General features: G+C 33.2%; 2 long non-coding RNA genes and 1 pseudogene across 2 annotated transcripts; all 3 read left to right on the top strand.

Moving 5' to 3' along the window:
- Positions 1–3,805: 3,805 nt before the first annotated feature.
- LOC112020753 (uncharacterized) lies at positions 3,806–17,385 on the top strand (annotated as a pseudogene).
- Positions 10,755–12,728, top strand: LOC112012876 (uncharacterized). Its single transcript, XR_010623577.1, has 3 exons — positions 10,755–11,155; positions 11,271–11,458; positions 11,710–12,728. It is a non-coding gene; the product is annotated as an uncharacterized LOC112012876 (long non-coding RNA).
- Positions 17,386–23,207: 5,822 nt separating the features above from the next.
- LOC136061724 (uncharacterized) lies at positions 23,208–27,094 on the top strand. Its single transcript, XR_010623578.1, has 2 exons — positions 23,208–23,693; positions 24,104–27,094. It is a non-coding gene; the product is annotated as an uncharacterized LOC136061724 (long non-coding RNA).
- The last annotated feature ends 30 nt before the right edge of the window (positions 27,095–27,124 follow it).

Here is a 27,124-nt window from a genome sequence, read left to right as displayed (position 1 = left end):
GGTTAGGGTATTTTTGGTAATATGAAAAAAGGAGGTGGGGCCTGGAAAGCTCCGGCCTCCGGGGAATGACTGTCTTTTTAAAAAAAAAAAAACCTGTGGCTGTGTAAAGGGAAAAAAAAAGAAAAAAAAAAATATATATATATTTTTGGTCTTTACATTTTACCTCTAATCTTATTTTAGTTTTTAAATTAATTTTGACTTAGTCTATATGATAAATGAGTACATTGTGCACATTAAATACTGGATAATTAATAAAATAATAATAAATATTTTTATTTGACTCTTAAAAAATGACACATCATAATTTTAATTAAAAAAATAAAAACAAATACATTTTGATTTTTCAATTTTAGTTTAATTGAAAAAAAAAAATTAATGAAAATAAAAAAAAAATTAATTTTCAATTTTAAAGATTGAGGAAAAAATTTATAGCAAGTTTTTTTAAACTTTCTTGGCAAACAAACACATCATAAAAATTAAATATAGACACAAATTTGAAACCCACAACTTTTCTTAAAAATTCATGTTTTGTTTGGAGTGTTTCTTCTGAACGATTAGCTTAGATTAATGGGTTTGGAGCCCTGTAGTGGGTTTTGCTAATTTCAATTATTAGCCGCATTGCTCTCTCTTTTGTATTTCAGTATTCAATTAACACTTCATTTCCTATTTGTGTCCTTTTGCGAGAGGGAAATTGGTCTGACCACAGGCTCAAGTTCAAGGCCATGTCAACTTTAATGGCGAGGAGTTTTAGCTATCTCCTCTGTATGAGCCATCGACATCTACATCAGCTACAAGTTATGTACATCAAGTTAAGGTATACTTAAATTTTATTTTCTATGTATATTAAAATTTTTTCGGGTTAATTCTTCTTTGTTTTTTTATTTGGGTATTGAGTTAATGGTCAATTTTTTGTATTTTTAGTTGTTGCCGTTAGCTTAGAGAAAAGCTCAAAAATTAGGGTAAGGAAAATTACCCCAATCTATGATTATTTTTATTAGGCTTATACCAAGTTGAGGTTATACAACTTTAGGGAGATAAGAGGAAGAATGTTTCCATTTCCTTGTGCATGCTGGCACTGTGAAGAACGAACATATCAAGATTCATTGTTTTTGAATAGCTGCAGCCTGCGGGTCAATTTCTATATGTGATTTACATTATTCTTGTCACGCTATAGTGGATAGTTTATGATCTAAACCTTAGACTATAGCCATAATACATGTGACTTTGTTATATGTACGTCTATCTTCTGTGTCAATTTGGCAGTTCTGCTACTTGCTGAGTTGTGTGGGAGGGTCATTATGGATTGTAAAGAAGCTTTTATCCATACCTTAATCAATAATACTAATTTCCTGTTTTATATAGATGATTGTGCATTGATTGGATGTATTTAAATGTCTAATTGATTTAATTGTCAATGAAACTACATACGTTAATCAATTGTCACGTAATTAGGTATTGCCACATTCAACTATGATAAATTGATAATAGAACAGAGAAACTAACAAAAAGGTCTAGAGTTGTTCAAACAAGAGATGAACACCATGCTTATGCTTCCAAGTACGTTTTTGTGGAGCAAAGGTTCTTAAATCTTAAGTATTACAACATTAAAATCTCATTGGTACTATGAAGTATGCATGTTGCATTTACCATTAGTCTATGGACACTCTCATCCATTAATCAACGATCAATGTATGTGCCCACCTAATTACCTGGAAACCATCATTCTGTAGCTTTGCTCTGCATATTAGTCTTCAAACAAGTAAGCCACAATAGTTTAAATTCTTGGTCATGAATGAGCTACTCAATCTTCTAAGCTATCATTTGGATGACGTTTTTTATATTATTATTACTAAATCCTTACCAAATTTGAACTCTTTTTTATTTTATTTTTTAAAGATGATTACAAAGTTATTTAATTTTTAATTTAATTTATTTATTTTTATAGTTTTGGATATTTCCAAAACCAGTGGCAACTCCAGGATTATTTTCTAGAGGGGTCAATAGTGTTGGAACTAGAAATTTGTTGTGGGAGTTAAAAATAAATTGATTTTTTTTTTTTTTGTATATACAACTTTCATATTATATACAATAATCTAAAATAGTATTCTAAATATTATATACAATATAGCCTAACAAAATTATTAATAGTTTAAAGATTGGTAAGATAACTACCATAGAATGCATAAATAAATATAATTAACTAACTAATCATATATTTTGTCAAGTTAATAATAATTTATTATATTTAATATCAATTGTATAAAAATATATGATAAAAAAGAATAGTAAAACACCTGGAAGTAGAATTGGGAGTCAACATGAAACTAAGAAAAAATAATAATTGATATAAGTTTTTGCTTTTGAAATGTATTTATTTATTTTCTAGAGAGAATGTTTATTTAATTATTTATTTTTAATGAATGAGCAATTTTAAGAGTAGTGTTACTAACACAACACTTTCATAGCAAAATGTAGGTAGCAAGTTGTTAAAGGTATGTAAAAAAATGATGTAAGTTGTGGGTCTAGATAAAAACCAGTTACAACTTGCCACTTAATTTTTATTGTAAATTTATTGTCACAAATATTGGGAAAGTAGCACTAAGATGATCATATTCAAGTTCATTCCAGCAGGTTTTAAACAAAATTTAAATTTAGGATGTTCAATTTTTTAGTTTTGGAGGTAAAACAAATATATATATATATATTAAAAAAAAAATTGGACAGTTCAGGGGTTCATTTGAACCCCCTGGGTTGGCTATAGCGCCGCCCCTATCCAAAACATAAGGTTATGGTCCTTATGAATGATAAATAGGAAGTTACTTAGTTGTGTAACATAAAAAATAAACAAATAAATTAATGCAGTTGCATCATGTGTCCGGTTGAGAAGATAGAGCCTAGTCCCAAATCATATGATTTAATTCCACATCCTCCATTTATGTATTTTAATAAAATTATGGGTTTTCATAAATAAATAAAATTATGGGCACATCATCCTTATCATATATACTTATTAAAAAAAAAAGCTAAGGTTTTTATTTGTTTTTCATTTTTGTTTTGCTTTTAAATATATCCGTGGACATATTAGAGAATGGATTACGGTGGGTTGGTTGTATGTGATGAGGACCAATTCTACTTGCCAGTGAAAGCAAGAAAGAATCAGAGTCATCAATAAAAAATCAAAACGTGGTAATTCTAAGCAGGTTTGATGTCCTTAATTTTGTCATCATTGTCAATGTTTTTGGTGACTATTTTGGTTGTTTGTGGTGAAAAAAAAAAATGTTTTCATATAATTTGGTTTTTGACTCCCTGTAAGTTAATATTTATGCATAGTGAGTTTGCACATCCTACATGTTTTATACAATGTCTTAGAGACATGGGGTTTATTGCTATTATGATTTCTTTTTTGGGTTTCATTTCTTTCCTTCAGATAGATACGATATGAAAGAGATTATACAAGTCAAAGATTCAGTAGTTTTGTAGATAACTATGATTAAACCCCTACATAAAAAATTAAAAAAAAAAAATTCAAGCATGAGATTTAATGTTATTTGTGTGTACAATATGCATTCTAGGAAAAATAAGGTATACTTGAATTCACAAAACATTTTAAGAAGATTTTTAAATTACTACAAAACAAATGTGCACTAAATAATATTGAAGATAGCATAGTAATTTCTAGCTTTCAGGGATGGAGATTAAGACTACATGATAAAATGTAAAGACCAAAAATATATATATATTTTTTTTTTTCTTTTTTTTTCCCTTTACACAGCCACAGGTTTTTTTTTTTTTAAAAAGACAGTCATTCCCCGGAGGCCGGAGCTTTCCAGGCCCCACCTCCTTTTTTCATATTACCAAAAATACCCTAACCACCTTTCCCTTCTCTCTCACACCCACCCTCATACACCGACACACAATCAGAATCACACAGAGTCACACACTCTCTCTCTCTATCTCATAGCAACGTAAGCCTGGTCTGCTTGTAAGATTGAGCTCTCAAATTTGCGTATTTGGGTAAGTGTTTTTATTGCCTAGAGTTCTTTTTTTTTTTTTTTTACCATATTTGGCATTAATTTTACAAGGGTTGGATTCTAGTGATGCTTGTAATTTGCAAAAGTTTGGTCTTGATATTTCATTCATTGAAATTCATTAAATTTTGAAAATCCTGCCAATTTAAACAAAAAGAAAGAAAGTAAATGGTTATGTTATAGCTGCTAAGGGAATTTTGGGGCAGAAAAAGAAAAATGAAAGTTGTATTTTTCAATCAGTGAGGGCTAGTGGTGATTTGATTGACAGTGTTTTGGCAACCTTGGTAGAGACACAAAGTTGTTCCTGATCCTTTCTATGGGCTTTAAAATGAGAGACAATTATAGATATTGCTGATTCTGGTTTTTACAACTTTTTAGAGTAAGCTGGTATGCAATTCATAACATAAGACATAAGATATGATCTTGAGATTTTACTTCTTGAAATGATTTTCATGCTAATTTTTAAGAAATTGAAAGGTTTTTCTTTAGTTGCATTACCTATAAATTTCACTTGACACTGTTTTTTCCTGTCAATCTTGTGTGAACTATTTTATTGTAATTTGTCAGTACTTGGGTAGTTGGTCACTGTTATTGGGTCAGATTTTAACCAAAACATGGTCTGAAAATTTTTATTTTTCTGGAAATTGCCAATGTTCTTTAGGCCAAATGGCACCTCCAAAACCCATATAAGTATGGGTGGTGAGTGAGGTTGGGGGTCCAAATCCCTTTGGGTGTACGAGTAACTTACCAAGAAAAACAAATAGTAATAGAAAAAAAAAAATCTGGAAATTTTTATCTGGTTTTCATATTTCAAATTGAATTGGAATTTATTAAACTTGTCTTGAAGCTGGAAGTTCCTGAGCCTTTCCACTTCTCAGTATCAAATTAAAAAGGGAAAAAGAGAAAAGGGTCTAATTGCTTCTCCTTCGGCAGTTAGGAAAGCAGCACCTGGATCTGAATTTTTGTGGAATCAGTTATTCTGTAGAAGTTTTAAATGGGCACAAAAAGCTCATGCCAAAGGGGATGTTTCAGAGGCATTCTCTCGATGTCACTGATATTCTGCATCCTGATGGTCAAAACTTGCTTGCCTTTCCTGTTCATCTACCAGATCATCCTGGGAGAATTCTCCATAAGGGGGGGCAAGGTGTTGACCATGAGGTTTATAGCTAAATCCAAAATGTATTTAGTTTATATATTATTTTATTTTAGAATTACATTTATGATTTTGGATACCATGCGAGTGGAGTGATGGAGTAAAAATCTAAATTTTGATATGCTTGGAATACATACAAGTTAACTTTAATTTGTTTTCATGGTAGATTGGAAAAGATGTTGCCACACAATACGTTTTAGGTTGGGATTGGATGGCTCCTATAAGGTGACTATGTTTTTTACCTTTGATCATGGTTAATTTTTTTCCATATGATATTGTTATCTCTAGTTTCTTGCTGGAAAATGAAAGACAGTAGATGCGTATTGATAAGAAATTATTTGAAATTTCCTGTCAGAACCAAAACGAGACAGGTTTCTACAGATATTTGAAACATATTTTTAGTGAATAGTTTCAGTGTGATAAATCATTGAGAGATCAGTTATTCAGTGGAGAATTATTTGGTTGAAAATGGGTCACAGCTATAAGAATAATTCTTATGTAGTTTTTTTTATTATTTTTTTTATTGATAAGTAATGCAATTCTTATTGATATAAAAAATAGGGTTGCCCAAGTATACATGGAATATACAATAGGGGACTATACAATCAATTATGCAAAGTACACGAGTCTATCAAATCAATAACAGAACATAAAGATGCAATTCTTATTGATATAAAAAATAGGGTTGCCCAAGTATACATGGAATATACAATAGGGGACTATACAATCAATTATGCAAAGTACACGAGTCTATCAAATCAATAACAGAACATAAAGATAGACTAGGCAAAACTGACATCCAATCCAACAAAGTTCTAAAGATAATGAATTTTATGCGACACAAAATCTTGTTAATTGAGTTTGACCTGGAAGAACAAAATATAGACATACAATATACTGTGGATTCATCAAATACATATAATGTTTTATCCTTCAAAATTCCAAGCTTTTTTTCATTTCATTGGTCCTTATATGAGTAGATATCAGCTTCAGGACAGTTTTCCATTTCTAATTAGATGCTTGATCTTTGTAATTTTCATTAATAATTGTTGTTGTATGTCTTGCATACTTCCCTTGTAAATGGGTTGCACCTCTGCTATTTAATATATTATTTACTGAAGAAAAGGGTTTTGAAAGGGAAAGTCATGTGATGCCGGAACTTCTATATGCATCCTCCCATGATAAAGAAGGGAAATTCCATGGACATGCACTTCTTATTGTGTCTTTTGCATCTAAGAATGTGCTTTTCTCTTATTGTAACCTATCCATATGTTCTCTTGACAGTTGAATGAACCATATATTCATAGAATATATCAAAGAAAAATAATTCTGTTTCTAAGTACTTGACATTTGTACAATTACAGGGATAGGAACACTGGCATATGGGATGAGGTGTCTGTATCAATAACTGGGGTGAGCTGTATTGCATAACTTCCTTCCATAACAATAGATATGTGATAAACCATCATGTTAATGATATTTGGAACTTTTAAATGAATGCACTAGTGTAAGATTAATGGTACCCTCATAAGCTGTCAATATGCATGGTTATGAAACATTTAGTATAGATTTTTTCTATAGTTCCTTATAAACTTTTATTCGTAGTCATTCCATTCTTTCTGAATTAGAATTTCAATATTTAATGGGGCTATTGTTTCGTTGGGAGAATTGTTCTATTTATTTTGTAATCATATAATTTTGATACTGATGCTTTATTATTTGATGCAGCGAGTGAAAATAATTGATCCCCACTTGGTTTCATTGTTTTTTGACGAGTACAAGAGGGTGTATTTGCATGCTACAACAGAGTTAGAAAATAGAAGTGCCTGGGTTGCTGTGTGTTCTTTGATTATCCAAGTAACAATGGGAGTTGAGGGAAACATTTGTTTAGTACAGCATCTTTAGACTCAAAACTTGTCATTCCTTGCTGGATCACATATGCTATATACATTTCCTGAGGTCAGTGATAGCATTCATTCTTATGAGAATTTTGAGAAGAATAGTCTTCTTTCAGCTTGCCTCTTTCTTAAGCAATTCAAAATTTAGGATACTCTTCTTTTGCTAAGAAGTTACCAACCATTAAAAGCAAACTTCATAGTATATCTAGCACAATATTAAGTCTTTGCCCCCACATTGAAAATCTAAAAACAAGGTTAGACCGGCTTGGAAATAAAGTTTAGGAACTAGGCTATGGGACCTATCTACGTCCTTCTTCCCAATTGAGGTGAAGAAGACTTGTCGACTTATTCTAGCATCTTATGCGACCTTCAATATTTATCATAGAAGTCTGATTATTAATAACCCTGTCTCTTTTGGTGTTAATACGTTCCTCCTAATGCTTCTGACACTTGGTATACCCTCTTTTTTACTCAAGTACTTGTTCTTCTTTTTTCAGCTAAAGGATTCTACTCATTAAATATGCTCTTAGGTCTTATCTATGATGTATAGAATTTACTGTGGTGATAGAGAGAGAGAGAGAGAGAGAGAGAGAGAGAGAGAGAGGTGTTCAAGTTACACTTGATGTAATTCCACAAGAGTTACACCTTTTTATAGTAATTGATTTTCATAAGATCCAAGTGTGAAAAAGACACCACTTAACATGTCATTAATATAGAGTTATTAATTGCCACATTAGCTAACTTTCCTAAAAAGACCCACCCACTTTCACTGTACCTAACACTTAATCTTTTTCCATTTAAAAAAAAAAAATTAGTGAAGGAAAATGATATTTTCATAATATTGTTCATACTTCCATAACTATCTCTCACATATTGAATTTCTCATAGATTTTGCGGTTGAGGGAGGTTATTACACAAATAATAAAAAGAAATTAGAAAATTAGTAATTATTTAGTAATCCATTAACGATGATCCCTCCCCCCACTGTCTCTGATCATAACAGTACCAGTTAGTCAATCTCATTCTATGGAATTGTAACATGGGATCCTTACTAAGGCAGAGCACTTTTGCACATTTAATATTGCATGTCCATGTAGTAAATCGTGTAAAGAAATAAAGGCAATGAGAGAGATTTATCAAAATTAAACACAAAATCACATCATCAACAAAGTCTTGACTAAGTAACAATAATTAGCTACAGTTTTCAGTATCCAAAGAGGATGAAACACAGCAAAATTAAATAGGGACACAAGTGCAACTCAGGTTGAATTAAGGTTTTATTTTATTTTATTTGTGTAATAACCTTCCTCAATAGCAAAATCTACCAGAAATTCAATATGTGAGAGATAGTTATTGATATTGTACATTACCATTAAAGAAAGGTGGAACCATAAAAGACCCTCTCCTCCCCCAAGTAAAAAAATTGCGCCCAAGGAATATATAGCCTTAATTACTTATCCGTGCCTTGAATTATATAAAATGATATCTAGAGATGTGTAATTTCTGATTACTGAGCATTTGGAGCATCTGATTATTATGGATTCAAATATCCTCAATTCTCATTAGGAGGTTGAACCAAGGACTTATGGAAGTTGGGGTAGCCCAGTCCCCATGGGTGTTTTTATCTAGTTTTAGGCTCTCTATACTTCTATTGTAGGTTATAATGGAATGAATTTGCAGCTTTTCTTCTACAGTCCTGACTTATGGTGGCCGAATGGTTTGGGAAAACACTCCTTGTAAAATGTTCATATTACTGTTGATATAAAGGGATATGGAGAATCTAATGCTTGGAGCCATTGAAAAAAGAAAAATTGAGAGCCATATTGATAGTGCCATGGGTTGAAGGTATTGCTTTGTATGCCTTCTAGAACATTTTACATAGGTTTTTATTTTGATATTATGATATGTAGTCTATAAATTTTAATTTACAGGTTGTTCAAGGTCAACGGACAGCCTATCTTTATCCATGGTGGTAATTGGATATTGTCAGATGGATTACTATGTCTTTCAAGGGAACATTATGAAACAAACATCAAGTTTCATGCAGATATGAATTTTAATATGATCTGCTATTGGGGTGGTGGATTGGCTGAGAGGCCAGAATATTATCACTATTGTGATATATATGGACGGTGATCTCTCTCTCTCTCTCTCTCTCTCTCTCTCTCTCTCTCTCCTATGTGTGTGTGATCAATTATAGAGGGTGTATGGAAAATAGAAATAGAAATTTAGAACAAACAACCACACAGGGAACATAGAGATAGAGACTTACATGGTTCAGCTTTGGACATATGTCCAGAGGTGGGCATTGAGGGGAAAAATTTACTAACAAAGGTGACTACAATAGTGGCACAAAACTAAATTCCAGATACACCCAACGAGCTCTTTTTTAATAATAACGAATATTATGGCTACAAAGTTGGTTTGGTGACTTTTTGTGGAGGCTACCCAACCAAATACGATTGGCAATACTACTTGCTTTCTCGTACACAACAAGAAGATGAAAAACAAACCATACCAAATTTAGCAACTGTTCTTAGTGCCACATCGAGAGAAAAAGTAAGGAAAGTGAGAAGTTGATGGACATAGTTGGGTCTAAACCATTTGGCTTAAGCTTTTGGGTTTGAGTGGTACCCCAATATATATCAAAAGGTACCTCAATATATTTCTATAGGCTCTTGGTGGACCTCAGGGACACTTCTCAACCCAAAAATTTGGTATTAGAGTTATGGTTCAACTTTTGGTTTGAAATTTTGGACAAGTGTTATTTATCAAAAAAAAAATTATGAGTAAGTGTCTTGGTTTTGATGTGGTTGGTGTGAATTTGGTTATTGCTGCATTTGATGCAACTCTTGTATGCACACTCTGGATTTGCTAAAGACTCACACGCAATGGGAAGCTAAGTTGATGTGGTAGAGGCTCACATGGGAGGGGGAGGTCTATTGTTAGTGCATGTGTGTGGGTTGAGTCCCATATTAAAAAAAGTAAAGAAAGTGAAGAGTTGATATATATAGTTGGGTGCAAAACCTATTGGATGAAGCTTTTGAGATAGAATGATGTCCCTATATGTATATCAATGAGAGGTTGGTGGGTTAGTAAAATTGGGACAAATCTTGGAACATCAAAGTTTTTAGATTCACCAAAATTTGTATGCTTTATATTGAGGGTATTGTCACAGGATGCTTGTAGCATAAGATGCTGGGAATGCCAAGAAAGTGTTGTAGAGAGTTTTATAACTGATAAAAGCTTTTTAAATTACAGATTCTTCTAAAAGCTTAAGCTATAGGGAATAGTAAATTTAAACATTTAACCACATACTTCTAGTACTGTTACATATGGGCTCAAACTTCCGTTTATAAGGGGAAGCCCAAGACAGGAGATTTTAATTGGGAGGTTGAGCGGAGGAGTAGGGATTGAACTTAAAACCTCCCACTCAGATACCATGTTAAATTACCAATTATCCTAAAAGTTTAAGCGATTGGGATATGGTAAATTTAATCATTTAACCACGTACTTCCAACAAAGCTAACAACTATAATTTGCAATTCTTTCCTAAGAATGATGGTGTTCTTGTAACCATATAAATTGATGATATGTTAATCACTGAAATCAGTCCGAATATGAAAGTTACCATAAATTGTGGCATTGTTGGTTTTTATAATGCTTTTNGCTTTATCTGCAGTGTCAAAAGATCCTAGCCAATATTTTGATGGTACACGTGTTTACATCCAAGGATCCTTGTGGGATGGATTTGCAAATGTAAGGGGGGCTTCACTGATGGCCCTTATGAAATCCAAAATCCTGAAGCATTTTTTAGGAATGATTTTTACAGCCATGGATTCAGTGCTGAGGTTGGTTCTGTTGGGATAGCTGTTGCAGATACTATCAGAGCAACAATGTCTCAAGAAGGCTGGCAGATTCCTTTGTTTAAGCAACTTCCTAGTGGGTACTAGGAAGAAGTTCCAAACCCCATATGGGAATAACATAAACACACTCCCTATTCAAAGCCAAAAAAAGGTGTTGATCAGATTGAACTTCATGGAACCCCAAAGGATCTTGATGATTTTTATTTAGAGGTAAATCAAAATTTTCTCTAGCTATTCTAGATGCCTATTGCTTTTTTTTTTTTTTTGGTGGTGACCTAACTTGAAATGATCATCAAGCTTAACTGGCTAACTACATTCAATTTAGAGCTCTGTTGGAGGGCTGGACTTCCCGTAAATTCACTAGTCCTGATTTGGAAGGCACAGAACCCTTGGACTGGTCTTAGTGATCAGTTAAATGATCATCTCCTACACCAATTGGCAGGTTTCTATGGCTGTCGCTGTGCTGCAGAACTAATCCATGTCCTGCTGAATCTGGCTACATATTTTATAGAGGTAATTTCTACACTAGTAAGAGTTATAATTTATGAGTTTGGATTGGATTTTGAAATTCAATGAATATTTAATATCTGATGAAATGTTTTCATAGGACACATATTGAGCCTGAATAATCTTTTGAATTCAACAAATAAATTTGATATATTTTTTTTGACAGAGCAAAATAAAACCTTTGTAAAAAAAATCTAGCAAAAATGCTCATAGCTGATTTTCTTTTTGTTTTTGTATGTGTGGTTTGACAAGACCAGGGGGTGGCTGAAATGCTTAAATTTGTGTTTCTTAAACCAAATAATATTTCAAAAGGGAGCACATACGAAACTAATGCATTTTACTCAAAGTCATTCTTCGTACTTGATACTATTTAAAATGATACCATGCATCAAGAGACTTCGCAATTGTTTTCTGATCCTGCCATCAGCAAGTTGTCAATACTACGTCTGAGGAACTATCTAACATAGCTATTGAAGCCTCAGTCTGGGATCTAGAAGGAACATTTCCGTACTACAAAGTTTTTGAAAATCTCTCTGCTCCGGCCAAATAACAGTACCCATAGTTGAGATGAAGTATCCAGAGTCTAAAAACCCAAAGCTTGTCTACTTCCTTCTTCTCAAACACTACCACACATCAGACTATGGTATTTTATCTAGGAACTTTTACTGGTTGCATCTATTTGGTGGAGATTACAAGCTGCTGGAGCCATACGGAATGAAAAAAATAACCCTCGAGATTACATCCAAGGTTTTCATCAAAGGGTTCACCTATAATACCAGACAACTCGACCGCTAGATTTCTTCCTGTTCATTACTCAGACAACTGTTTCTTGCTGGTGTCTAGCAAGGTTATTCCCATTAAGATCACTTTTAAGGGCCCTCCAGGTGTCATGCTCTGAGTTTCACTTATGGCTGGAATGACCATGACTGTCCATTGAGCTAGGTAAAGAATACTCTTTTAATGTTTGTTTGCAACCTTGCGGAAGTATAAAATCTATTGAGGTCAAGTTTTACAGAGGAAATCATTATCACAAGTTCCCGAAATGCTGGAAATTAATTTCCAACTCTTACATACTTAATTGTCCTTTTTTGCATTGAGAAACATTTTTTACTTAAGTTTCACCAGTAATACTCGGAATGAAGCAGCTAAATAAATTGAGAGAACCTTCTATATTTCTGCCAATGTTATTTAGTTCTTCTTAGGTGAAATACCTTCAAATTTTTAATATATGGTGTTGACTCCGTTTGTAAATAATTTGCAGATATGGACCTTTTTATCACTTGCTTGCTTTTTATGTGTGTGCTTTCTCAGTACTTTATGTCTTGCTTAAGGGAGTGATGGAATGAAAGAAAGATTCAGAGAGGAAGGTTGTTTAGTTTGTTTATGAGTGATGAGTGAAAGAAATGCATATGAATTTAGTTTGTTTAGCAAACTGGGAATTGGACTTTGAATTTGGATGCTTTGAAATCTAAAGTATAAAATTCTATATAATTTTTTAATTGTCCTTTTTTGTTGACATAAACAATAGAAATCAATATTAGAAATTTCAAAAGTAAAATTTTGAGTAAATTCCAACTCAAAATTCATCATCCAAATGTAACACAAGAGATAAAGTTGGCAAGGAAATGTTACTATGAAGATTTAACTCTAAGTTGGCAAGGAAGCATAAATGCCTTGCTTGCTTCTTTTGTTCATTCTTTCTTTTGTTTTCTTTTGTGTTGGAGAAAGTATTTCAATAGTAAAATTTTGAGTAATTTCCAACTCAAAATTCATCATCTAAATGTAACATAGGAGATAAAATTTCATTGTGTATAACCTAGATAGCATAAAGAAATCTCATAAATGAATGAGAAAATTTAATGTTAGTATGGACATGTTTGGAAACACAAAAGAAAGACAGAAAAAAGAAAAGAAAAAAGAAGAAGAAGGAAGTAAGAAATGTTACTATGAAGATTTAAGTCTAAGTTGGCAAGGAAGCATAAATGTCTTGCTTGCTTGCTTCTTTTGTTCCTTCTTTCTTTTGTTTTCTTTTAAGTTGGAGAAAGTATTTCTTCTTTGATACAATAAGGTATATCTTCTTTGGCACAATAGCATGATAATCCTATAAATATAGTAGAAGCTAATAAAGTGTTTTCATATGAACTTAGCCTTAAGAAAATTGATACATAAAATAATTTGGAAGCTTCCCAAGGTGTGTTTTGAAGTCAAAATTGGATTCTTCTTCTTGTAAGTTTTAATAGTTTCTTTTGTAAATTTGTTCATATGTATGTGTGTTTTTGTATTGATATTCATAAACAGTAGGTTACTTTGCTTATTTAAAATTTGTCATATAAATGTTAAACGTAGTAAGATTATATTGCACTTGTTGCTATATTTTTATGAGATATATTACTCTAAATGGTTTAGTTTATGTTACATTTGATGCAATTTTGATAAATAGTAGTATATCACTCAAATTTTTTATATAAATCATTAATTTTTTCAATTACATTTTTATTTAATATTTATTACAGGTGAATAACACACCAAAATTTCAAAATAATTAGTTGCCATTTCTTGTTAAATTTATACGGTAGCCGTTTACTATTTAAGAATGCAAAAAACTATAATTGCTCTTCATAGATTAGTGAGCTTTTCATGTCTAATCACCTTGATATTCAAAAAGAATAATAGAGCACCTTAATATTTGGTAAGCATGTTAGTTGGAGAGAGAAATCTAGTCTAACAGTGGAATTAACAAACTATTTTTATGGAAAAAAAAGTATTGAGGAATATAACTTCAGTAAAAGTTATCAAGAAGTCTAACTCAAACCAATCTCTATCAAATATTTGTTTTGTACTTTATTAGTACTAAAATAGTTTACATTTGATCTCAAACATTACCAAACATTTTCCCACCCTTTTTATCACATGTGGGGAAGAGAGGAGTTGAAAATAAATTCTTTTCATGAAGAACACCTATCAGTACCACCAAGCTAAAAAACTCTTGGCAAAATATTATTATACATAAATGTAAGGGAGTGATAGGCTCAGCATTAAAAAATAAAATTGTTAAATGAAAAAAAAAAAAAAAAAAAAAAAAAAAAAAAAACATGTTGCAGAACCAAATTCGCATGAGGTTTAAAGCTCTAAAAGGCTTTACTCTTTCATTTTTGTATCCTCATGCCACTTTTATGATGTTTAGTGTTTTCAATAAAAGTATTATTACCTTAAAAAAAAAAGAAAAAATCTCCCGGAGTTTTTGTTGGACTAGCTTTGTTGTTATGAGTTTTTGTTGGACTAGCTTTGTTGTTATGAGTTGTAACGGGTAACCTAGGTTAAGTAAAAACTTGCATAAAGAAATAACAATATATAAATATGAAGGCAAACTTAGTTGTATTATTTACTTTTGTATTGAATAAAGGTAAACATAGATATGTGTTAGATGATTTTAAATAAATGATAACGAAGACGTTGACAAGAGAAAAAAAAGAGTAAAAAGCAAATTATATTTTTCTAATAACAAGAATGGAGGATCAATTAAAAAAAAAATAGTTTGAATTTTTGTTATACAAGCATTGTTACTATTTTATTTCAAACTTTTAGAAGCATTCCGATTATTCTTAAAAAAATCACGTTTATTTTTAATGAAATCAAGTAAAGTAATTCCTCTTTACACAATACTTTTATGCTTTCCCAAAAAATAAAATTCACTTTAATTTTTAATGAAAATCAATAAAAAGAATTCCAATCAATACAGTAGTTTTTAGGCCTTTCACTGTTCACATTAAAAAAATAAAAAATACCCAGTAGCGAACAAAAATAAATAGCCACGGGCCAAACCCAAGCCCAAAGCCCTTAAACTTTAAAGAACATTCACGATCAAACTCCAACCAGCTGTGCTGAGTCACGCCCAATTCCCTCTTTTTATTTATTTATTTTTAACTTTTTTACATTCAATTCTAATTCATTCAGAGCCATAAAAAACAAAATTGCTGCCATATATATTATATTCAACTCAAAAAAGCAGCAATTCTTGTCACGCTCTCTCTCTCTCTCGCTGTCTCTCGGTTTTTTTTTTTTGGATTCACCCGGCCCTTTCTTTCTACGTATTATTATTTATGCCCTTTTTTCTTATTATTATTTATTTATTTTTATAAACAATAAAGAAATTTGATGATGATGATGATATGTGTGTGATTGTTTGCATGTGGTCATACAATTAAATAAATAAAGAAGATAGATTAGATTAGATGGAGCAGCAGCAGCAGGGGATTCAGCATTTTTGCCATCCAGAGCATCCCTTGCTCTTCAATCCTGATGACGACAGAGGTGGACTTCGTTGTTGGGGGTGCCAAGAATTAGTTGATGGTCCGTACTACTGCTGTTTCGAATCAGGATACCAGCATTGGTTAGACACCATTCATCATAAATCATGTGCAGAACTGCCCCTTGGGTTGCACCATCCCTTGCACCCAATCCATCCTCTTATTCTCTCTCCCTATCAGATAGATTATGGCAAACACATTCAATTCAGCAATTGCGTACTCTGCAAAGAATCTCGCAACCAATACACTTATCGCTGTTCCCGCTGCGACTTCAACCTTCACATCAAATGCACTTCTTTACCACTCATCATGGAAGCTGAATTCCACGACCACCCATTGACCCCCATTTGGAAGTTGTTCACGTTCACTTGCGACATTTGCGGCAAAGAAGGCAAAGGTACGCCCTACCAGTGTCATCTATGCAGTTTCTGGGTTCATGAAAGATGTGCTTCTTTCCCACGCATAGTCAAAGTTGTGCGTCACAAGCACCTCCTCCACCTCACCCATTCTTCTCTTCAATTCCATCCATCCGACTCTCGATTTTGTCAAATCTGTGTTGAAAAGGTGGATACACACTATGGGCTTTACTATTGCTCCAGATGTGATTTTGCTGCCCACCTTGATTGTGCTCTGGGAAACAAGGAGAACATAAATTTGCATGAATTTAAAGATGAGGATGAAGTTTCAGAGCACGATGAATTGGTTGACTCAGCAACTTACGAAGTCAAAAAATTCAATGTGGGGAAGGACGGAATTCAAATAGCTGCAGAATTAAAACACTTCAGTCATGACCATGACTTAAAGCTTACTGACGAGGTTATGAGTAACCAGAAATGCGATGGCTGTGTAAGAGACATTTTCCCCCCGTTTTATAGTTGTGTAGAGTGTAGCTTTTTTCTACATGAATCTTGTGCTAATTTACCCAAAAAAAAGCGACACCCACTTCATCAACACCCACTAACCCTCTTCCCAAAGACACCTTATGCGAAAAAGGATTTTTGGTGTTATGCATGTAAACGTGATGGCAATGGCTTCAACTATAGTTGTGTGCCATGCGGATTTAGTCTTGATATTCCATGTAGTTTGATCTCAGACATTCTTACCCACCCTGGTCATGAGCATCGACTTATTCTCTCTAGTATTAAATCTGGACAGAATTGCAGTTGTTGTGATTCAAATATTTACCCAATATTTCGTTGCACCACCTGTGCATTTGCCTTGGACTTCAAATGTGCTACACTACCACATACCACAAGACATGGGCAACATGAACATGCCTTCACTCTCAGTTACACTGCTGAAGATGACTCTGGTGAATATTACTGTGATATTTGTGAAGAAGAACGAGTTTCAAAGCATTGGTTTTACTATTGTGTAGATTGTAGTTATCCTGCTCATCCCAAATGTATTCTTAGAAAATACCCAAATTACAAGTTTGGAGGTACTTACACAGTTGTCTATCACCCACACCCCCTTACTTTCATTGAAGAAACTAAAGACCACCCTCAATGTAACAAATGTAAACGTTCTTGCGAAGAGTTGATCTATCAATGTGCTCAATGTAATTTGTACATCCACATGAATTGTTTATAAAATGGACAAATGTGATATTAATTTTTCATTTTATACTAGACTTAGCCCACAGAAATTCTGGTGCATGGAATTCATCAAATAACAGTGCAATAATTATTTTTAATGCTCTTTATTGGCATCATAGTTCAAATACGATATAAATACATTGTACCAACTTACAAATTGTTTGCGTGTGGTTGTATCCTGCCTTGTCCACTTCTGCCAGAAACAACATGCTTGTAGGTGATAGGAATTTTTAGTTTTCAGTATGGTAGTACATTGTTTAGCAATGGAAGTTGAATTTCAGTGTGGAACATACAGTTCAGGGATGATGAACACACTGGAACTAAAAGGCATACTGCTGGTATCTCTTATCAAGCGTGTATGACTACTTTTCCCTCTATTTTCTATTTCTATGCAATTCTTATTGCATTCATTTTTCTTGAGCTCCTATTAATTGTCTATGTTTTCTTCTTCTCCATTACGGGGTGCTCATTATTTTGAAGAGGGAAATGAGCAATTTGACTCATAACATGAATGCAAAGATTCAACAACATTTCAAGTTAGTATAGATTTACATGTTTATCAACATTTTTTATATCATTAGTTTTAGTCATTGATATTATTACTATTATTTTTATTTCTAAGAAAGCTCAATTATGCATGATTTAATTATCATTGATGGTGAGGTTCTTTTCTTTTGTGTTTTCTCAACTTAAACTTTATACTTCGTCCTAGTAAGAATATTGGCCTAGTATTTTAATATGAAGGCACAACATGTACTTTGTAAATGTTGATGTTAAGAACATGGTGATTTGAGGAGCAGTAATTGTTAATAACATGGCTGATTGAGTTTTATAGTCTAATTGAATATACAAGATATTTTTTAAAATCTTTTTGGGCAAAGAAACTAAAAATCTTGTCTGATAAGTTCAGGGCTCAGTTTAGAAAATGTTACTCAGACCTTTCCTGGTTTGAAGAATGTCATTGTTACATAATAATAATACTTCTAATATTTTGAGGGAAAAATAATTTTCTGCGACTTACCCGTGTCCTTGTGTTCAAAAAGTCATGCTTTTGGTTTTTTTCCCCTACTTAATTTTTAAGCATTCTGGTACTGTCCCATTGTGTTATTATTATTAATATTTTAATAATGCTATGTGATGTGCCTGTTCTGATCTAATAACTCAGTCCTCTTTTTCATTGCCAAATTCATATGTTATTTGGTTTTAGTCTCCTAATGACTAGATGGTGAGGTGCTTTTCTTATCCTCTCAACATAAATTATATATGTCATCTCTGTAAGAATTTTGGTCTATTATCTTAACTGAAGGTACACCAATTACTTTGTAAATGTTGATGTTAAGAACATGGTGATTTGGGAGAAGTAATTGTTAATAACTTGGCTGGTTGAGTTATCTAATATAATTGAGTGTACTCTTAGCTAATCTTTGAAAACCTTGTTGGGCATAGAGACTACTTCAAATCCTGTTTGATATGTTCAAGGCTTAGTTTACAGAATGTTAGTTGGACTTTTCTTGCTTTGAAGAACGTCAATTACATGGGACTTATAAAATTTAAGGGCCTCTAATTATTACGCTTCTAAAGTTTTTGTTCTATAACATCCATTGTTTATGCCCTTGTTGATAATACTTGTAGAAATTTTTGTTCAATTATAGAGGTTGGCAAGTGTCATGTCTATAGTATACACTCATGGTTATGTTATAGCGGTTGGATTACTTTAATTTGGGGCAGAAAAAGAAATTGGAGGCTGTATTTTTCAATCAGCCAGGGCTAACGGTGATTTAATTGACAGTGTTTTGGCCACCTAGGTGGGGGAACAAAGTTGTTCTTGATCCTTTTTTTAGGCTGCAAAACTAGGCAATAATAGATATTGCTGATTCTAGGCCAGAGGTACACATTCTTGTTTTTTACAACTTTTAAGAGTTAGCTGGAATGCAATTCATGGACATGAAATATGATTATTAAGATTTTATGCTAGCTGAAATAATTTTCATGCCAAATTTTTAAGAAATTGTAAGATCTTCCTTTTGTTGCATTCCATATAAATTTAACTTGACCATGCCTTTGCCTTTTCCTACCAACCTTGTGTATTAGCTATTTTCTTGTTGGGTAGTTGGTCGTTGTTTTGGTCTGGTTTTAACCAAAAATGATCTGATGAATTTAATTTTTCTTGAAATTGCCAATGGCCTTTGGGCCAAATGGCACCTTCAACACCCATATAAGTATGGGTAGTGGGGAGGTTGAGGGTCCGAATCCCCTTGGTGTGCAAGTAACTTACCAAGAAAAAAAATGAAGTAATAGATAATAAAATTAAAAAAAAAAAATTGGAAATTGTTATCTGATTTTGACATTTCAAATTGAGTTGTAATTTATCAAACTTGTCTTGAAGCTGGCAGTTCCTAAGCCTTTCTACTTTTCAATCTCGAATTTGATCCTCCCTCACCTACCACCCCCCACCCCCCCGGCCCACAAAAAAAAAAAAAAAAAAAAAAAAAAAAAAAAAAAAAAGAAAAAGAAAAGAGAAGGATGCTAGATGCATATTGATATGAACATTATCAGGTCCGTGTAGACAACCAAAATGAGACAGGTAACTGCTTATGGGTGTTTGAAACATTTTTTTGTGTAAATAGTGTCAGTGTGATAATTCATTGAGAGATCAGTTATACAATGGAGAATGTTTTGGTTGAAAATGGGCAACACTTTTAAGAATAATGATTATGTAGTTTATGTTGCTTTTTCATGGCGACCTTTGCGGCATAGAAGACAAAGTAATGCCCTATTTGTGTAATCCGTGCGGTTTCTGGATTCATAGAAGATGTACTCTTTTCCCATGCAAAGTCAAAGTTGTGCGTCACAAGAACCTCCTCCACCTCACCCATTCTTCTCTTGAATTCCATCAATCCGACTCTCAAATCTGTGTTCAAAAGGTGGAAACAGTACCGGCTTTACTATTGCTTCAGATGTGATTTTGCTGCCCACGTTAATTTTTCCATGAGAAACAGGGAGGACATAAATTTGCAGGAATTTAAAGATGAGGATGAAGTTTAAGAGCTCGATGAATCGGTTGACTTGGCAACTTACAAAGTCAAAAAATTCAATGTGGGGGAGGATGGAACTCAGATAGCTGCAGAAATAATTGATCACTTCAGTCATGAGCATGACTTAAAGCTTACCAAAATGCTTCTAAATAACCAAAAATGTAATGGGTGCATAAGAACCATCCTCCCTCCGTTTTATAGTTGCGTAAAGTGCAGCTTCTTTCTTCATGAATCTTGTGCTAATTTACCAAAAAAAAAAAGCGACACCACCTCATCAACACCCACTAACCCTGCTCCCAATGAAACCAAGTAAGGATTTTATGTGTTATGCTTGTGATCGTAATTGCAATGGCTTCACCTATTGGTGTGTGACATGCTATTTTACACTTGATGTTCAATGTAGTATGATCTCAAAAATCCTTACCCACCCTGGTCATGATCACAAACTTATTCTCTCTAGTGTTAAATCTTCTCAAAATTGCAGTTGTTGTGATTCTAGAACTTACTTAATATTCCGTTGTACCACTTGTGCATTCGATTTGGACTTTAGATGTGCTAAACTACCACATTCTACAAGATACAAACAACATCAGCATCCCTTCACTTTTAGTTATAGAGCTGAAGATAATTTTGGTGAATATTATTGTGATATTTGTGAAGAAAAACGGGACTCAAAGTGTTGGTTTTATTTGTGAGGATTGCAATTATCCTGCTCATCCAAATTGTATTATTGGGAAATACCCAAATTACAAGTTTGGAGGTGCTTACACATTTGACTGTCACTCACACCCTTTTACTTTTGTTGAGGAAACTAAAGACCGCCCTCAATGTAACAAATGTAATGGTTCTTGTAAAGAGTTGATCTATCAATATGCTCAGTGCAATTTCTACATCCACAAGGGTTGTTTATAAAAAGCACTAATGTGATGTTAATTTTTATTTTATACTAGATGTAGTCCACGTAAGATTTGGTGGGTGGAATTCATCAAATGACAATGAAGTAATTCTTTTCAATGCTCTTTCTAGGCATCATGGTTCAAGTACAATGTAAATACACTGTACCAACTCATGCTTGTTTGTGTGTGGTTGTACCCTGCCTTGTCCACTTCTGTTAGAAACAATAAGCTTGTTGATAATAAGAATTTTCAGTTTTCAATGTTTTATGGTAGTACATTGTTTTAGCAATGGAAGTTGGATTTTAGTGTAGGACATAAAGTTCAAGGTTGATGAACAAATATTGGAACTAAAAGGCAAAATTCTGGTATCTCTTATCAGCTGTGTATGACTACTTTTCCCTCTATTTTCTATTTTATTGCAATTCCGATTGCATTCATTTTTCTTGAGCTCACATTAATTGTCTATGTCTTCTTCTTCTGCATTAGGTGAGCATCCATTATTTTGAAGAGGGAAATGAGCAATTAGAGTCAAAACATGAATGCAAAGATTCAATAGCATTTTCAGCTATTATAGATTTATATGTTTATCAGCATCTTTTATGTCATTAGTTTTAGTCACTGATATTAGTACTTTACTGTTATTTCTATGAAAGCTCAATTATGCATGATTTAATTATCATTGATGGTGAGGTTCTTTTCTTTTGTGTTTCTCAACATAAATTTTATACATCATCTTAGTAAGAATATTGGCCTGGTATTTAATATGAAGGCACAACATGTACTTTCTAAATGTTGATGTTAAGAACATGGCGATTTGGGAGCAGTAATTGTTAATAACCTGGTTGGTTGAGTTATATAGTTTAATTGAATGTACTCCAAGTCCAATGTAATCTTTAAAACCTTTTTGGGAAAAGAGACTACAAATCTTGTCTAATAAGTTCAGGGCTTAGTTTAGAAAATGTTGGTCAGGCCTTTCCTGGTTTGAAGGATCTCATTGTTACATAATACTTCTAGAATTTCAAGGAAAAATCATTTTTAGTGACTTACCTGTGTACTTGTGTTCAAAAAGTCATGCTTTTGGTTCTTTTCCCTTACTTTTTAAGCATTCTAGTACTGTCCCATTGTGTTATAATTATTGTAATTTTAGTAATGCTGTGATATGCCTGTTCTGATCATCTATGTTAGTCTCCTTTTTCATTGCCTAATTATTACATTATTTGGTTTTAGTCTCCTAATTACTGTGCAATTAACATAACCATTATTTGCCACCATGAGACTGAATACTTGGCATCTCTTGAGCTTCTTTGTATCCCTCTTTTTTTTGTTAGATGATTTAAGGTACTATTTTCTTCCCTCAAATTTAAAGTTAGGTTAGGTTCTTGTGCTTCTACTTTCCACACAAATGAGTTCCAAGCCTCTTCAAAGTTTATAGATTTTGTTATTGGTTTTGGAATCCCACATAGTTTAGAAAATTAACAAGGAGATGCAATAATTCCTACCAAGAGTGTTTGTCTTACATTGGTAAGAGAAGAAATAGGGAGATGATATAGTCCCTATACATTGAGTGGTGGTGTAGTTTTTGTTTTGTGCTTGTAGGAGTTTGACATCAAAGATTTTTCTTGTCTTTAGTGTGAGAGATTTGTGAGAGGTTTGGTTCTCATCCTGTTTTAAGTAATTTTGCATTAGCAATTGCTATATTCTATGGATAAAATTTAGATACAATATCTTAGATGCATTACATTAGGTTCTCTATATGTTATTTGTAGTATCCTTTTTTAATTTTAATTTTTGATTACTTCTACAATAGTTGTCACTATTGATTAGTGATTATACCTACTGATTGTTTTGGGGCTAAAAATATGTGCAGATATCATCAAACTACAGCCGATCAGAGATTATTGAGAGGTAAACCTGTTGTTATGTTTCTTGAATTTTAGCAGTGATGTGCTAAGTTGTGCTTATTTTTTCATTTTAATTTATTTTTCCTTTTTCCTTTGCCTAAGCTATATCCATTCAGTTGTTGATTCGGAATGATTAATTTTTGTTTGGTACAAGTACTCAAGCATTCTAACAAAACTGCCAACTTTTGATAATGTATCTGGGTATATACTGTATCCAATATTAACTGATGTGTGCTATTTTACCAGCCCAGCTCGCACGCAAATACATATTTCATAATAATTGAGTAAAATGACTTTCTGTGAATCATAATCATTTCACTTGGGAACTTAATGATGTAATCTATATGTACTTCATTATTTATCTGTTGTTTCTTTCATTGTACAATTTTTCTTTTATTCTTATTATTGAGGTTCCATTTTGTAGGGAATGTTTAGATCGATTCGAAAAACTAGAATGTGAAGCATTTGATATCTTTGTTAATGAGGTTCTCTGTGTTGGCAAAGGTACTGCTGCATTAATTTTATTCTAGAATACACTTGATAGATCCATTCTTACCATATGTCTTGCACACACGTACCACCAAAAGAGACGCCCTGGGTAATTATCATGTGCACAAAGTACATTTCTGCTATTCTACCTATTTCTGAAGATCATAAGCTAATCCCTCTGTTGATTATTCATATTTGGTAAACTTAGAAATGCTTGTTCAATCATATGACCATACTCTAAAAATTATTATAATTAAAAAATTACTACAACCTTTTGGGATGAGTGTACAACCATATTTGTGAAAATCACTTTATAAAAATAATTTTCCATTTGATGGTTATCATTTAAATTATTTTTCCAATCAAAATGTGATATCTTTTGTTTTTCCTCTCGCTCATCTATGCAATTTTCAAATCATCTGTAGGGTGTCCATATTCATGTGTAGAAAGGGCCCCTCATGCCTTCTCATTTGCTTCTACTGGAAGTGCTAAGGGTTTCTTCACAAGGCTGGTTAGTTCTCTTATTTTTTCATTCCTAGTGAGCTTGTATGTTGTTAGAGTATTTGTTCTAGGCCCACTTCCCCAATACCTTATGTTATATGTACTCAATTGTACTATTATACTACCAGCTGTACTATACTTATGTACCTCTATACTATCCTAATAAGGTTGAGAGCTTATATAAAGGTTGCTCTTGGCAGCTCATGGTTGAACTATATCATCTCAAACAAGAGCCAGGGTAATCTATTGATGATTTTTTTTTCCCACACATGCAATATCTGTGGGATCAAATTTCACTATATGAACCAACATTGATTATGCATGTAATGCCCAAAATTTCGTGAATATTGGGATCAACTGAAAAAGTTTCATCCTTTGCCTTCAATTGAAAAAGTTTTCAAGGAGCTTGTACAAGAGGTAACGTTTACAAGTCTTACTATCTCAGCCTTGTAACACAAACTTGGCCACATCTATGCAATTTGTCAGAATGAGCAGTATGATCGCTTTCGCTCTCTGTGATCTAACTCTAAATGTGATCATTCTCACTTCTGCACCTTCTGTAGGATTCGAGGCCATTTTATTGAATACTGTTGAAAGCATGCCCGTGTCACTCAATCCTCAGCTTCCATGGCCAACATCAACAGCATACCGTTGCATCCTCCAACCCCATCACCCAAGACCAGTAGTTTTGGCAAGTCTTCCAACTCATGTTTACATTAACAGCAGTTGACCTAAAGACTCTTATCAATAACATTTTGTCCCGTAAGGTGCATCCTCTTCTATTCTTTATGTTGCACTAGGTAAACGCTCATTTTTGATATCTTGACCTTGCTTGCTGCAATCATATTACACCTGATTCTACCTCTTGTACTATACAAACCCGTACTTTTCATATGCCTATCAATCACATTGAGTTGATTGTCCCATAATTGTCTTTGTTACATACTCTCTGACTCACATAGCATCACCTCTTTGGAGTTGTGGCATTCACGGCTAGGTCATGCTTCTCTATCTTGTGTCCAAACTTTAGTGTCAGAGGTATTTTAGATTAGGTCTCTTTTTGATCCTTTGATTGTATCTCATCCTATCTTGGAAAACAATAGGCTTTGCCTTGTAATAAAAGTGAGTCTTTTTCTTTTATGTCTGCGCCATTCAAGCTCATTCACTCTAATGCATGCAGAGAATCTCCTATTCCTACTATAGGGGGACTCTGTCAATTTTCTTGGTGACTTTCCATGTTGCACATGGATATTTTTTTATTAAATTTTTCTGAGATACTTAATACTTATCATGAGTTTAATAAAATGATTGAAGGTTCTCAAAATCCATCAAAATCTACTGATTTGAAAATGTCCTATAGGACAAACATCATGACTTCCTTAGTATTTCCAAATTATATAGAATTATTTCTTATACATCTTATTGAAGAACTTCACAGCAAAATGGTCGAGTAAAATGTAAACTTCAATGTATTTTGTTGTTCAGACTCTCATTCTTTTTGCATCTATTATTGCATCTTTCTCAGGCAAGACTGCACCTGCTGTTATCCATAGAGGGCAATAAATGTTTTTCTTGAATAATATAGCCACTTTACAGGATGGTGTTAAGGATATTTTAGAAAAACAAAATAGAAGAATTTGAAAAAAGGCACAAGTTGCAAGTTTGGCTTTTTATTCATTAAAAAAAAGGTTTCCACTTTGGTAGTTCCAACGGTATTATAACAACTATTAACATGAATTTCATCCAATGATATTAATTGAACTTCAGTTTTAAAACATCTGTGCATACGATTAGGTCATGGTGAAGACTACCAAGTTTAGTAGGTCATTGCCCAAAAAGTTGTATCCATTGCATTACACCTTCATAGAGAATTATCTTAGAGGAGCTGCTAGACAGGTAGATAGTCATATCTCTTACCTTCCTAGAAATCACTGTTGACTGTTGTAGGGCTTGTAGCTGCTAAAGATGATACAAATGAACTGTATAGAATCACTTCACTGTAGCCACAATTGTGAAAGAAATGGAGGGAGCATGTGTTCTTGACTTCGATTGATTAGCATATAACCTGCATTCTCATGCTCCGTATCTATTACCGCCAAAAGACCAGTATAAACATGCATTGGTTTGTGCTATGAATAACCTTGATGTGATCACATATCACTGACACATATACTATCTTACAAGTTTGGGATATATCTTATAGCTTCTAACTATAATTTCTATTTCTGGTTTATTTGATATCTTAGTATCTTGAGCACGCCTTATAATTCATTAGCCGAGTCAGAAATGCTTTATTCTATTATAGTTAAAGCAAGTTTGAGAACAATCGGTACCTAAAGCCGAAGAAGCAACCCAAAACTTCAACCCAACATGTTGGCTGGTTTTAACATTTGGATGGTGATGTTTGTATGCTGCTTCAAACTCATGTGGCCAATCGCACCCAGATTATTGGAGAAAATGGAAGATGATACTGCTTATAGATGCCTCCACTCATCTATGTGAATACTGAATGTTGGTGATGTCAATTTAACTCATCATCTATCTGACTCGCTGATACTGCTTATAGATGCCTCCACTCATCTCTGTGAATATTGAATGTTGGTGATGTCAATTTAACTCATCATCTATCTGACTCGCTGCTTGGAGGTGCCTTCTTGTAAAGTGCATGTACATTGAAAAACAATCTTGGGAAATAATTATTCTGCTAAGGAGATGTGTAAAATCCTTTTTCTTGCCCCCACTCCCCACCCCCGGGCATACGAGGAGGGGGCAGGGGGGTTGATTGGATTTATGTCAATGGCATGTGTATGTAGTTAGAAGTTTACATTTCATTTTTGTAATTGTTACAGAATCTATCATATTTTCTAAAGGAAGTTCAGTAAGTAAAAATTTGATGTGATATCAATTGATTATGCTCTTATGCTCCATGAAATAGTTCTTTGCTT

Source organism: Quercus suber, unplaced genomic scaffold (genome assembly GCF_002906115.3).
Source record: "Quercus suber isolate HL8 unplaced genomic scaffold, Cork oak 2.0 scaffold_345, whole genome shotgun sequence".
Lineage (NCBI taxonomy): Eukaryota > Viridiplantae > Streptophyta > Magnoliopsida > Fagales > Fagaceae > Quercus > Quercus suber.
The sequence above is the reverse complement of the archived record's forward strand: the minus strand, read 5'-3'. Positions and strand labels throughout refer to the sequence as shown.